Source organism: Primulina eburnea, chromosome 14, assembly GCF_022965805.1.
Source record: "Primulina eburnea isolate SZY01 chromosome 14, ASM2296580v1, whole genome shotgun sequence".
Lineage (NCBI taxonomy): Eukaryota > Viridiplantae > Streptophyta > Magnoliopsida > Lamiales > Gesneriaceae > Primulina > Primulina eburnea.
The window spans coordinates 31,463,077-31,478,190 of NC_133114.1; the positions used below are offsets into that span (position 1 = coordinate 31,463,077).

General features: G+C 32.7%; 1 long non-coding RNA gene across 2 annotated transcripts; it reads right to left on the reverse strand.

Annotated features, from left to right (window-relative positions):
• Nucleotides 1-2,325: 2,325 nt before the first annotated feature.
• LOC140812194 (uncharacterized) lies at nt 2,326-14,780 on the reverse strand. Of its 2 annotated transcripts, none has more exons than XR_012113621.1 (2): nt 14,632-14,780; nt 2,326-3,757 (listed from the first exon to the last, which is right to left on the reverse strand). It is a non-coding gene; the product is annotated as an uncharacterized lncRNA (long non-coding RNA). The 2 variants fall into 2 exon arrangements; XR_012113622.1 differs by lacking the exon at nt 14,632-14,780 and adding an exon at nt 11,976-13,352.
• Nucleotides 14,781-15,114: the final 334 nt, after the last annotated feature.

Sequence of the window (15,114 nt, forward strand, 5' to 3'; positions counted from 1 at the left end):
ATATTTTTTAAGCTTGTCATGTCACTTAAGGTTAACATATACGGATTAAATGGTACGGACTAACATGTGTCACTGTTCGTTTTACAATAATAATGTTCATATATCACTATATCTTTATCTTTTATTTCGAAATAAAATACTCTATCCGTCTTATTATATATTCCTACTTTTTTTTCCCACATAGCTTAAGAAAAATCATTAAACAACAAATTATGTTCAAACTTCCTATTTTATCTCCTTTTTTTAAAAAAAAATATATGATAATGAGTCGAATTCAAGTTAGAATTCTATGCCTCGTCTCCATCCTCATTTATTGTATCCACCATCATAACCATCATCGTTATGTCGAATATTCAACCTTCATCCACATTCTCATATTCATTGGAAGATTGAGCATGCATAACCTATCCAAATATCTTATTACCATCTACAATTACATTTTTCAAATTTTAATTATTTCGATAATACTGTACTTATTTACCAAATGCTTAAGAAAACCATAAGAAAAAAGTAAAGATAAGAAATAGTAAACTACACATTATATAATAAATAACAAAATATTATAAATAATTCATTCCATAGTCGTTATCCTACAAAAATAACATTAACTATATACTAATAATTTTATTCATTCAATCCGATAACCATCATTCAAGTAAAAAAATTAGAATTAATAATCTATAACATAAATAAATACATATTATACATATACTATATATATATATATATATATATATACACCCGAAAATCTTCGTCCCCATTTATTTAATCTGGGGAAAAAATTTGTTCACGCACTCATTTATTTGAGTTAGATATCGATTTCTTCGTAAGTAGAAGAGATGCAATTTTGACAAACATGCGACTACAGTAAAGCAAAATTAATTATGAGACTTCAAAATTGTTGTTAAAATTTTAGTTATTTGTATGTGTTTTGTACAATAAGATGATAAAGTGTTAATTTTAAATAATTATAACCCTCCACTTATACGTATTTCATTTATATTTTTTCCCTAATTACCATTTTATTTTTGGTTTTGTAAAAGAATATAATTAGGTGGCAACGAGTTATTGGCTCCCAACCTGTCTCTTTAAGTTATTAACAGGTGACGGTCGAAGTTTTTAAAAATGCTTTTATTTCTAAAATTTCATTTAATGCAGAAGGTAATTCATCACAAAATTATTATATAGACATATATTAAATTAAAATTCTGAAAATATTAATATATGATGTTCGAGTACTCGAACATGTATAACAAATACTAATATTAATGATACGTCTTTTTCGGATGAAATTCGATATAAAATATGATATTCGAGTACAAAATATTTCAGAACTGATGTTAATATATGATTTTTGAGTACCGAAACATGTATAACTAGTATTGATATTAATGAGATATATATTTTTCTGATGAAATTGCTACAAAACATTAAAAATGTGATACTAATAAATGATGTTTCAATATCAACTATTTCAGATCTGATACTAATATATAAAATTTGAGTACAAACAAGTGTAGCGGGTGTTTATTTTAATATAATTGTACTGATTTTATAATCAAAATTCTATCTTTTGTACAAGATTTAAAATGGTTAGTACTTAAATTTATATATGGGACGACAATAATTAGAATTAAATTTGGTTACGGGAGAGCCATTACTAGCGGCCTAGTGATCTCTAGTCGGGACAAAATTGCAGGTTTGGGTAATCTATCGAGTCCAGCCCCCAGCATATATAATCAACCATCTCGTCTTATAGCTACTTCCACTTTCTTAAATTATGTGCATCCAACTAAATATCATGATATTTCAATATAATAAAATTCGTATACATAATGCAAGACAAGTGATAAAATACTTCAATTTCTCCAAATAAATATTATTCAAATTGTTTTCATATTGTATGACATACATGTAATGCCTGAAGTAAATATCACAAATAGTTGATTTAGTAACGTGAGATTACTAAATAATTAATGATTGTAAAGAGAGAAATATGACATATGAAGTCCAAATGATTTGAAATTTGGATACAATGAAAATAGAATTTCGATTTTCTTTTCGATCTTGCGATTTATCGGTTTATCCAATCGACGAACCGATTTCTGTTTTGGAATCATTGACACGAGGTCTTCGATTTGAGGTATAAATTTTATATTTTTGGTGATATTTGAAATTCGTCGATTTCTGGAATAAATCTGTTAAATTTTTGAATCATACTGAAATTGAAGATTGTTGAATATTGTATGATTTTAACGAAGTAGAGAATATTATAGTGGTGTTATTTTGAATTATTCCTAATTTATTATAATTAGGGTTTTTTAATCGTTGGATTGAGATTGGAGAGTTGTTTGTCAGTTGTTATTAATTCTGATTATATATTTGGAGTCTACGAAGTATAGGCTACATGTTGATATAAAGTTTTCGTAATTTGATGAATGTTGTAAAATAGCCTATTATTTGAAGTAAATTAATTAGGGTGTATTGATGGTAGTATTGTAAATTAAATACACCAGAATATTAATTTGTTTAGCGATAATAATTTATAATCGAGTTTTATATTTTGTTAAATTAATTGTTGTTGGGCTATTTGATGTTATATATTGAGGCTGTTAGGATTATGTTGATATGGTGGCAGTGATCTGATAATTGTTGTTGAATTATTTATATACGTCACAAGCCTCGGGATCAAAGAAATAACCAGATTTTATATATACTCGATTATCAGGTACGTGTTGACGTACAAGTATATGCTGTTATTGTTTAGTATTGATGAATACTATTGTATTGAACGACGATGAATCACTGGATTGGGTGATTTGATATTATATATGTTGTTTATTATTGTCGATATTGTTGGCTGTCGTTGTTGGGAGACGTCACGATGTTGTTGTTCGTTCAACGATATTGTTGTCGCCGGAGTTGGGGTGCGACGCATCGTTGATGTTATTCGTTCGACGATATTGCTGTCGTCGGTGTTGGAGTGCGACGTATCGTCGATGTTGTTGTTCGTTCGACGATATTGCTGTCGCCAGAGTTGGGGTGCGACGTATCTTCGATGTTATTGTTGCATTGAGATGTTGTTGAGGTTGTTGATGGCTTGATTGTCCAGAGACAGCAAAAGAGGTATTTCTGTTATCATTCCAGTTATATTTTATATTGTTGATAATATAACTGTTATGTATTTCGATGATGATTGTTGTGTATGCTCACCTTTTGAGAGCTGTTTCTGTTGGGCAGGTTACAGGACTATGCGTGAGGTAGGATAGTGGTGAAAAACTAGGTGTGTCTAGTCAAACAGTCATGTAGTTAATAGTAAATAGAGATAATATGGTTCATTGTCTTATTTGAGTCGTATGTGTGTATTTATTATATTCTTTCTGCTACACTTACGTAGATAGTGTGGTGATTACACTATTTTGTCGTATATGCATTATATTATTACGTCGTCGAAAAGAATTTTTTTATGCATATGAGGTCACATGTTGTATGATTATGTGGCAAGGTTTGAGGCGCCACAATACATAATTATAAATTCACCTTCATTAATAGCTAAATATGTGGCGATAAGCTGCAGTACTTATTATATTTAAATTAGATTTGAATGGAAATAATGAATGAATTTGGCAAGTATTACCTGAGAATCAGCCATTTCTGGCCTTCAACTGTACTGACACAGAGAAAAAGTCAACTTTCTTGTGTCCTGATTAGCTTGAGAAAAGCCATTGAACAATCCGTTATTTGAGCAACTTGCTACCTAAAAAAAGTGTGAAAAGGAGACCGTGGAACAATGTTTTATCCCATATTCTCTCCAGGTTTTGAATTACGAACAAATTTTGTACATTGCTGGTAGACCTGTTTTGATTGGATGTAGCTGGTTATATAAATCAAGCATGATGGTTTGACTGAACGAGATAATGCGAGGTTAGGTGCTAAAGGGTATAAGTGTATAACCAAAACGAAGGTATTGATTTCATTGAAACATTTTCTCCCGTTGCAAAAGTAGTTACCGTGAAGGTTCTATTGGCTCTTGCAGCATGCCAGAACTAGTCATTAGTTCAACTTGACGTTAACAACGAATTTCTTAATGGTGATTTGCTACAGGAGGTTTATATGGATATTCGTCTTGGCTGCTGTAGAGAGGGGGAGCATTCTACGCATCAAGGGAAGTTTGTTTACAAATTGACATGAACAAGTCTATTTACGGTTTAAGACAAGCTTCGAGACAATGGTAGGTACTCCAAGTTCTCTCAATCTTTAATCAAGTTTGGTTTCACTCAATCACATTCAGACCATTCTTTATTTGTCAAATGAACTGTTTCATCCCCAGTAGCATTGCTAGTGTACGTAGATGATATCAAACTCATAGGTCCATCTCATCAAGAAATGACAATTTTGAAAGCTTTTCTACACGCTCCGTTCAAGCTCAAGGATTTAAGACCTTCATAGTACTTCCTTGGTCTGAAAATTTCTTCTTCTCAACAAAAAATTGTATCTCAACAGAACTATGCATTAAGCATCATAGCACTATGCCTGATCTCCTCCTGCTGTGCACATAGCTATATGCTTGTGGTAAAGAGGGAAAAGGATCCCGTCCAAGAACTTGAGTTCTAACCTCATCGAATACATCATTCAGCCGTGTTAGAAAATCATATACACATTCCTTTTCGTTTAATTTCTCTAATTTTGTTACATCAGTCTCACATGAAGCTTGAAAGTCCTTGTAATAGTCAAGGCTCATGCCACAATCCACTAATTTCAGAAAAATACTGACAAATGGTTATTTCACCTTGCTTGGTCTCATGAACCTTTTTCCGCAACTTATCCCGGCTGCCCAAATATTTGCAAGTCGTGGTTGCATGGAATCAATCAACCACGACATTATGAGGGAATTTTCGGAGTACCATTTTCTAAAACTGGGATCTGCAGGATCTGATCTTCTTTTCCCGTTTTTCATATAGCTTAGCAATCGTGTAGCCTGAATGAATATCGAGCATGATTTATTGGTTTTTGTTGACTTTGTCATATCCGTTTTTATTTTTGTAGGAACACATTCCAAATAACGAACATAAACAGCCTCAGGTTTGTTTATCAAGTTGTTTTTTTCCTCTCTCTAAATCTTATCATATCCTTTTGTTTTTTTGTTACTCATTTAGAACATGTTGAGCTTTTTCTCTTAAACTGTTTTGGCTGATGAATATATTTGAAATTTTTTCGCTGATTTGACCAAATTCAACGTTATATTGCATCTTCAAAGTTTTATAAGTCTTCCCTCTAATACAAATGCAATAACTTTCTTGTTTAATATCTTTATGATCAAGTTTTTTTCCTCTAAATATTACGGATAAATGGAGTGTAATAATTTGCATTCATGTTGATCTCAACATCTGGCCGACATTTATTTTAATGGATAGCTAATTACAATTACACCAAGTTCTTGTAATAAATGAAGCTTGACTATTACAAGGACTTTCAAGATTCATTTATTATAAGGACTTTCAAGCTTCATTTATTACAAAAACTTGGTGTAATTGTAATTAGCTATCTATTAAAATAAATATCGGCCAGATGTTGAGATCAACATTAATGAAAATTATTAAACTCCATTTATTCGTAATATTTAGAAGGGAACAAAAACTTGATCATAAAGGTATTAAATAAGAAAGTTATTGCATTTGTATTAGTATAAAGACTTATAAAACTTTTTGAAGATGCAATATAACGTTGAATTTGGTCAAATCAGCGAAAAAATTCCAAAATATATTCATCAGCCAAAACATTTTAAGAGAAAAAACTCAACATGTTCTAAATGAGTAACAAAAAATAGAAAATGATATGATAAGATTTAGAGAGAGTAAAAAACAACTTGATAAACAAACCTGAGGCTGTTCATGTTCGTTATTTGGAATGTGTTCCTACAAAAATAAAAACGGATATGACAAAGTCAACAAAAACCAATAAATCATGCTCGATATTCATTCAGGCTAGACGATATGAAAAACGGGAAAAGAAGACCAGATCCTGCAGATCCCAGTCTTAGAAAATGGTACTCCGAAAATTCCCTCATAATGTCGTGGTTGATTGATTCCATGCAACCACGGCTTGCAAATATTCGGGCAGCCGAGATAAGTTGCGGAAAAAGGTTCGCGAGACCAAGCAAGGTGAAATAACCATTTGTCAGTATTTTTCTGAAATTAGTGGATTGTGGCATGAGCCTTGACTATTACAAGGACTTTCAAGCTTCATGTGAGACTGATGTAACAAAATTAGAGAAATTAAACGAAAAGGAATGTGTATATGATTTTCTAACACGGCTGAATGATGTATTCGATGAGGCTAGAACTCAAGTTCTCGTGCTAAACCCAAGAAACTACGGATCTCTGGTACTGATGTAGGTGCAGACCACTGTAATACGTCTTCGACCTTCGTTGGATCAACAGAAATCCCATCTCTCGATATAACATGACCCAAGAAGACCACTCGAGCCAACCAAACTCACACTTACTGAGTTTGGCATACAACTGTCTATCTCGCAACACCTGTAACACTGAACGCAAGTGCCCTGCATGCTCAGCCTCACTCCTGAAATATATCAATATATCATCAATTAACACAATAACAAACCGATCGAGATAAGGCTGAAATACCATATTTATCAAACTCATGAACACAGCTGGAGCATTCGTCAACCCAAACGGCATAACTAAAAACTCATAATCCCCATATCTGGTCATGAATGTTATCTTCTGAATATCCTCCTCTCTTAAATCTTTAAAGTTATTAATATATTCGGGTCGAGAATCCCGTCAGGTATATCTTATATTCCCGATTCTGAGCGGGTCGGGAAAATTTCGGGTCGGAAGTCGGGAAGGGTCAAGAATTTTCTGATTTTTGTCAGCCCTATCTGCAACCCAGGAAAGTTTATCGGGAAAAACATAATAATGCTGGCAAAAATGCCTCTCTTCTCAATAAGGCATCCACGTCCAATTCTTTTGCCGCTCTAGCTAATGGGAACCCTGTTAACTTATATTTATTTATAGTGTTGTGTTGTATCTGTTTCAACCTATGGTTAAATAGACAATTGCTATTTGTTTTGAGAAATATAGATGTCAAGAATTATAATATATGCGTTGGATAAGTTCTAATTGAAACGAGTTACAAGTTATTATAAAGTCAAAATGTTTTAGTGAATTCTTTTCTGAGTGAAAGAAAGAGAGACATAGAAATTAATCCAACCAGATCCTTCCACATTTGACAAACCATTTTCAGTAGTCTAGCTGCATCTAACGGGTAGAGAAAAGAACATTAACAGCTAACGTAGTTAACATCATATCTAGATAAAATTTAAAAGAATTTATACAACCTCACTTCTAAACTCTTTTATGATGCTAATTTCTCATGTCAAAATTTATTTAAAATCCCACAAAATTCAATGGAAAATTTCAAACCTTTTTTGAAAAAAGTTACCTTAAGAGCAGAATTTTTCTCCCCACTGGAAAATACTTGGATGTTGGAAATTTTGGTTTAGAATACACAAAATGATTAAAGTTGAGATTGATCGAGGCAAACAAAAATATTAAAATAAAGAATATTTTAACATCCCCAAATATAATTTTATTGATGTAATAGAATTATTAACCAAACACCTCTCATAACATTACAATCTTGTCTTGCTAGCTAAAATTTGAAACAACGCGTCCTCAGACAACTCACCGTATTATGTAAAAAAAATTGTAAGGCTTAGAATGTGGATGTGAAAAAGAAGAAATTAATGGACTGTAGTTCAAAATACATCCTTTCAAAATTTTTAATTTCAATCAAAACAAATCCAAATTAACTAAATACATTCTTTTAAAATTTTCAATTCCAATCAAAACAAATCCAAGTTTTCTAAGTTCCCTTGCTGCACAAAATTTTCAATTACAATCAAAACAAATCGAAGTCCTCTAAATCCCCTTGTTGCCCCTCCTGCAACTTTCTTTCCTGAGTAAACATAAAAAAGAACAATATGATAATTCTCAGGCTTCTTGCTTTATTTGGAAATAATTAAACAATTTTGAGTAACATACCTGATCTTCTTTTTTGCAAATTTAGTTGTTCAAGCTCTGTCAGCATATTCTTTAGTGGAAATAGATTTGTTCTATAAATTAAAAAAAAACACAAATTAAACATGCGATATACTTTATTTTACGTGAAAATATAAATAACTATTGACTTACTCATGCTCCCCAATAGCAGTAAAATGAGATCCATAATCATTCACATTGAAAGTAAATAATGGGGCTATTCGATTCTTAATTTGTCTAATTACAACATAAGTAGGACTGAGAGACTCAGCAACAGCAGGTACAGAATTGCCGAATGAATTTTGTTCCAACGGAAGATTGAAGGCATTCAGATTTGTTGTCTTACTCATGCTCTTTATCTTGTTGTCCATGGAAGATTGAAGGCATAATGGATTTTGTTCCAACGGAACATGAGATGAAAGCAGATTCAATAGAACTTTCACTCTTATTGTAATGACCCGACAGCACTGACTCGCGATCATTACTAATAGGAGTTCTCCAGCCCGGACACTTGAGCTTTTACCTTCCCAGGATTAGAACCCAAGACCTCCTGGACATATAAGTCTTGGCAGCAATCCTGGTACCAGTTGAGCTACAGAGAGTGACGGTTCTATTGAACCTACTTTCATCTCATGTTCCGTTGGAACAAAATCATTATGCCTTCAATCTTCCATGGACAACAAGATAAAAAGACAATTGAAAGAGTTGTTCGGCAAATCTGTACCTGCTGTTGCTGAGTCTCTCAGTCTTACTTATGTTGTAATTAGACCAATTATGAATCGAATAGCCCCAGGATTTACTTTTAATGTGAATGATGATGGACCTTATTTTACTGCTGTTGGGGAGCATGAGTAAGTCAATAGTTATTCATATTTTCACGTAAAATAAAGTATATCGCATGTTTAATTTGTGTGTTTTTTTAAATTACAGAACAAATCTAATTCCACTAAAAAATATGCTGACGGAGCTTGAGCAACTAAATTTGCAAAAAGAAGATCTGGTATGTTACTCAGAATTGTTTTGTTTATTTCCAAATAAAGCAAGAAGCCTAAGATTTAACATATTGTTCTTTTTTGTGTTTACTCAGGAAAGAAAGTTGCAGGAGGAGCAGCAAGGGGATTTAGAGAACTTGGATTTGTTTTGATTGTAATTGAAAATTTTGTGCAGCAAGGGGACTTAGAAAACTTGTATTTGTTTTGATTGGAATTGAAAATTTTGAAAGAATATATTTAGAGAATTTGGATTTGTTTTGATCGGAATTGAAAATTTTGAAAGAATGTATTTTGAACTACAGTCCATAAATTTCTTCTTTTTCACATCCACATTCCAAGCTTTACATTTTCTTTTACATAATACGGTGAGTTGTTTGAGGACGCGTTGTTTCAAATTTTAGGTAGCAAGACAAGATTGTAATATTATGAGAGGTGTTTGGTTAATAATTCTATTACATCAATAAAATTATATTTGGGGCTGTTAAAATATTCTTTATTTTAATATTTTTGTGTGTCTCGATCAATCTCAACTTTAATCATTTTGTGTATTATAAACCAAAATTTCCAACATCCAAATATTTTCCAGTGCCATGGAGAGAAAAATTCTGCTCTTAAGGTAACTTTTTTCAAAAAAGTTTGGAATTTTCCATTGAATTTTGTGAGATTTTAAATAAATTTTGATATGAGAAATTAGCATCATAGAAAAGTTTAGAAGTGAAGTTGCATTAATTCTTTTAAATTTTATCTAAACTTGATATGATGTTAACTACGTTAGTTGTTAATGTTCTTTTCTCTACCCGTTAGATGCAGCTAGACTACTGAAAATGGTTTGTCAAATGTGGAAGGATCTGATTGGATTACATTCTATGTCTCTCTTTCTTTCACTCAGAAAAGAATTCACTAAAACATTTTGACTTTATAATAACTTGTAACTCGTTTCAATTAGAACTTATCCAACACATATATTGTAACTCTTGGTATCTCTATTTCTCAAAACAAATAGCAATCGTCTATTTAACCATAGGTTGAAACAGATACAACACAATACTATAAATAAATATAAGTTAACAGGGTTCCCATCAGCTAGAGCGGCAAAAGAATCGGATGTGGATGTCATATTGAGAAGAGAGGCATTTTTGTCAACATTATTCTGTTTTTCCCATTAAACTTTCTCGGGTTGCAGACCTTGTTTTTCTATGTTAGCTGTCACCGGAGTTTTACCTTTGTTTCGAGAGCATCTGTTCAACAAGTGTCCAAAAATCGAAAAATGCGAGCGGAAGCTAGGTATATTCTCATATAAAGAGACACGAAAGAACAGTGCCCTGGTCTTTCGATCATGATATGTTCTTGAATATTCGGTGACATATCCATTTCAACTAACGCGTGGACATAATGACCATACATACCAAAGAAACAGAGAGCGAGTGAAAACTCAAATCGCCATATTGTGAACTCAATAATAAAGAATACAAAGAAATATGTTTATATAGCTAGGGTAAACTACAAAAAAGTATAAAATGAATAATCTAACCTTGAGAGCTAATAATAATATATTATAACATTCTCCCTCAAACTCACGATGATACAGCTAAAAGCATTGAGAGTTTGTCAGAAAAAATACGGAAGTGCGAAACGGAATATGTCTTGGTAAACTTATCAGCTATCTGTAGAGAAAAATGAACGAAAGGTAACATGATGGTGCCAAGCTGAAGATGATAACGAGTGACGTGACAATCGATCTCAAGGTGATTTGTCCTCTCATAAAAAATTGAATTGTACGCAATCTAAATAACACTCTGATTATCACAATGTAACGGATTAGGATGACGATACTCGTCTTCGGTGGATGATCGAGAGATAACTTGTTTCTTACTTTTACAAGAGAGGAGATTCTCCAAGAAAAAATATAGAAGCACGGGGTCAACTTACACGATTTGTAGGATCGTCAGCCCAATCAGCATCAGAGTATGCACGTAGTTCTAAGCAGGAAGTAGAAGGAAACGAAAGACTCTGAAACTGAGTGCCCAAAAATACCTGAGAATGCGAAGAACAGAAGCCCAATGACATGATGTGATCGAGGGTTGGGAGTGGATGATGGGTGAAGGTGTTATAATCCATATCCAGATACGAGAGCTTTTTGATCCATTGGGCGGTCATGAGTGGATGGTGGGTAAGGTGTTCTAATCCATATCCAGACAAGAGATATTTTGGTCCATCGGGCCCAAGAGCATCAAATTCATAGAGCCCGTGTTATTGAAAATGAGAAGCCCAATTGGATGTGTGTGAAAGTGTTGTGATCCAGATCCAGCTTCGAGAGATTTTGATCCATTGGGTCTATCAACATCAAATTCAGATCAATGATTGAAATAGAGAAGCCCAAGTTGGTAAAGGTGCATGTTAAGACTTGAAGGAAAAACACTTTGAGGGGGAATAATATAATAGCAGTTGGGTTGTATGGAAGGGCATTCAGATTTGTTTTCTTGTTGCGAGAGTAAGTAGCACTTGTTTCGTAATACATCGTCTCTATTTTTATCTCATTGACACTACGTTTTCTGTGCGTAACAGAAGACGGTTGTTTTTATAACTCGATTATCAATTAGAAGGAAATTAATTTCTTAGCCCGATCCCAAATTTTTAAGGCATATATTAAATATTTATGAATTTTATCAAACTCACAAATAAATATGTAATTACCTATTCGCTCCCGATGTTCTAGACATCGGAGCACCAAACGTAGTGTCAATGAGATAAAAATAGAGACGATGTATTACGAAACAAGTGCTAACAGAAGACGGTTGTTTTTATAACTCGATTATCAATTAGAAGGAAATTAATTTCTTAGCCCGATCCCAAATTTTTAAGGCATATATTAAATATTTATGAATTTTATCAAACTCACAAATAAATATGTAATTACCTATTCGCTCCCGATGTTCTAGACATCGGAGCACCATATTTATTTGTCTGCAAAATGTTTTTTGTGAGCGGATTTGCCAGCTCTTTGTGTAAACGTTGAATGTGTGCAGGCGCCGCTGGAATTTTGCTATGTGTTTTCTACCTAAATGTACATCTACTTCGTCGTTAAGCCAGAAATATTTAAATATAGTTCAATAAATAGAGTTGTTATTTTAAATAAATAGATAAATAAATAAACAAATAAGTTTGTACGTGACATACTTTAATCTTGTTCAGCTTCCATTAATCTTGTGGATGTTGATTTAAGAGGAAATATCACAAATTTAAAAGCTTGTTTAAGGAGTATTTTAGAAAGAACACAAAAGCAGCACAAAAGCAGATGGTTTAAGAGGAAAACTGAGAAAATGGTGAAAGGTTGTACGTGGCCACTTCAATCTCACTAGTATTGATTCAGTTTCTTGACAACTCCAAGTTAAAGATATAGCTTAAACTGATATTCAGCTATACTGAAATTCAATGTGAATCGGCATGGAAAACTTCGTCATATAGAGATTATCCACAAGATTAATGGAAGCTGGACAAAATCAGAGTATGTCACGTAAAACTTATTTATTTATTTATTTATCTATTTATTTAAACTAACAACTCTATTTATTGAACTATATTTACATATTTCTTGCTTGACGACGAATTAGCTGTACATTTAGGTAGAAAACGCATAGCAAAATTCCAGCGGCGTCTGCACACATTCAACGTTTACACAAGGAGCTGGCAAATCCGCTCACAAAAAACATTTTGCAGACAAATAAATATGGTGCTCCGATGTCTATAACATCGGAAGCGAAAATGTAATTACATATTTACTTGTTTTATTTGTGAGTTTGACAAAGTTCATAAATATTTAATATATGTCTTAAAAATATAGGATAGGCCAAGAGATTAATTTCCTTCTAATTGATAACCGAGCTATAAAAAACAACAGCCTTCTGTTATGCACAGAAAATATAGTCTCAATCAGATAAAATAGAGACGATGTATTACGAAACAAGTGATGCTTACTCTCTCAACAATAAAACAAATCTCAATGTTCTTCCATACAACCCAACTGCTATTATTAGGGGTGTTCAAATTTCGGTTAAAACCGAAAAAACCGGCCGAACCGTAAAATTCGGTTTTTACGGTTCGGTTTTTTCGGTTATTTGACCGGTTTCGGTTTCTATATTACGCATTTTCGGTTTTCCGGTTCGATTTTCGGTTTTTTAAAAAAAAAAACCGAAAAAACCGAAAAACCGAATATATGAGAATTATTTGTTTTTTTTATTATATTGTACTCCAAACATGTCCCAACTTAAAAATTAAAATAGAACTTAAAAATAAACCAAACATGTCCCAACTTAGGTTTTGACATTCAAAATTTCAGCCGCAGTCGCACACCTTTGTTGAATTGTTGTGCTTGTGCCTTGCTTCACACATTTCCTTTTCAATAAACCAACAACACAAGTCTAGATTGGAGAAGAAGAAACATGTGTTGCTTTGGTAGTTCTCTGCTCTCTAATTTATATATCTCATATCTTTAATGTTATAATTATTTTATTCTTTATCGGTTGATGATACTTGTTTTTAAATTTTTCTAGATTTTATCAATGATGGAAGAGATTCTTGCATTATTGATATATAGTTGTGACTTGCAATCAGGTTTGTTAAGTTGATCTAATTTATATGAACTTATTCTTTTTATAATGTGTTGATATTTTAATTTCCATACACATGAGAATTTTTATTGCAAGAGTTGATAAATCCATTGCTGGAATTATTCACTATCAATATATCCAAATTCCAAATTGCTTATAATTGTCATTGCTGTAATTTTTATTATTTTGATGTTTGCGAGATACTTGACAAATTGGTAACACGAATGATAGCTATGCCTATTTTTGATTACTTTATTTTGATTTTTTTTAAGATAATCAAACAAATTTGATTGTGGTTTTTATTATATTTTTTTTTAAATTTATAACGTACAACTTTATTTATAACTAAATTTATTACACAAACCGTAATAACCGACCGTAATAACCAAACCGTAATACAAAAAAACCAAACCGGACCGAATTAAAATGGTTTGGTTTAGGATTAGGCATTCGAAAAACCGTAAACCGAAAAACCGAACCGAAATTTATTAAAACCGAACCAAACCGACCGTTGGACACCCCTAGCTATTATATTATTCCCCCTCAAAAGTGTTTTTCCTTCAAGTCTCAAACGGGTCAATTATGTCATATTAAACGGTTTCGCAATGCCCGTCGCTATAATAGCGACGGGTTTGTTAACAACACAGTCGCTTTCGGTAGCGACGGTTTCCTAAAAACGTCACCTAATTTGAGCGACGGTTTCTACCATAACCGTCGCTATACTAAGCGAAGGTTTTGTTATCAAGCGACGGCTTCTGCCATAACCGTCTTTATACTAAGCGAAGGAAGGTTTCGTTATCAAGCGACGGTTTTGTCAACCTTCGTCACTATAATAAACGACATTTTTTGAAAAACTCGTAACTTAATGAAGCGACGATTTTTTATGAAAATACTACATATTTCACAAATAAAATACTACGCAAAAATTAAACATTAAATATTCTGTAAAGAAAACGCATTAAAAACCTGACGTGCGCCTAGATATGCAGATCCAAGTAACGTCGCAAAGATCACACCGACGAGCAAATCTACGAAATTAATACGCAAAAATGTTTGTACAAAATAAAAAACCGAAACTTTGAAAAAATTGATAGATTTTCGCAACTATCAGAGAAGAAAGGCGATAATAGTTAAAGAAAATGTTCGCTAACGCTGGTATATAGATATAGAATCACAGCGACTGTTTTTGCCAAAACCGTCGCTGTTAGCGACGGTTAAAATATAAACTGTCGCAAATTGCGACAGGTATTAACCAGCTGTCGCCGATCTCGATCGGCGACTTGTTAAAAATACCGTCGCTATTGGCGACATTTAAAAATAACCGTCGCTATTAGCGACGGTTTAAAAGAACTGACGCCGATATTTGCGACGGTGTAGCTGAAATTAACCGTCGCTTTGTTTTTTATTATTTTCTGATATAAAAATATATTTTATTCAGTATAATTGAAA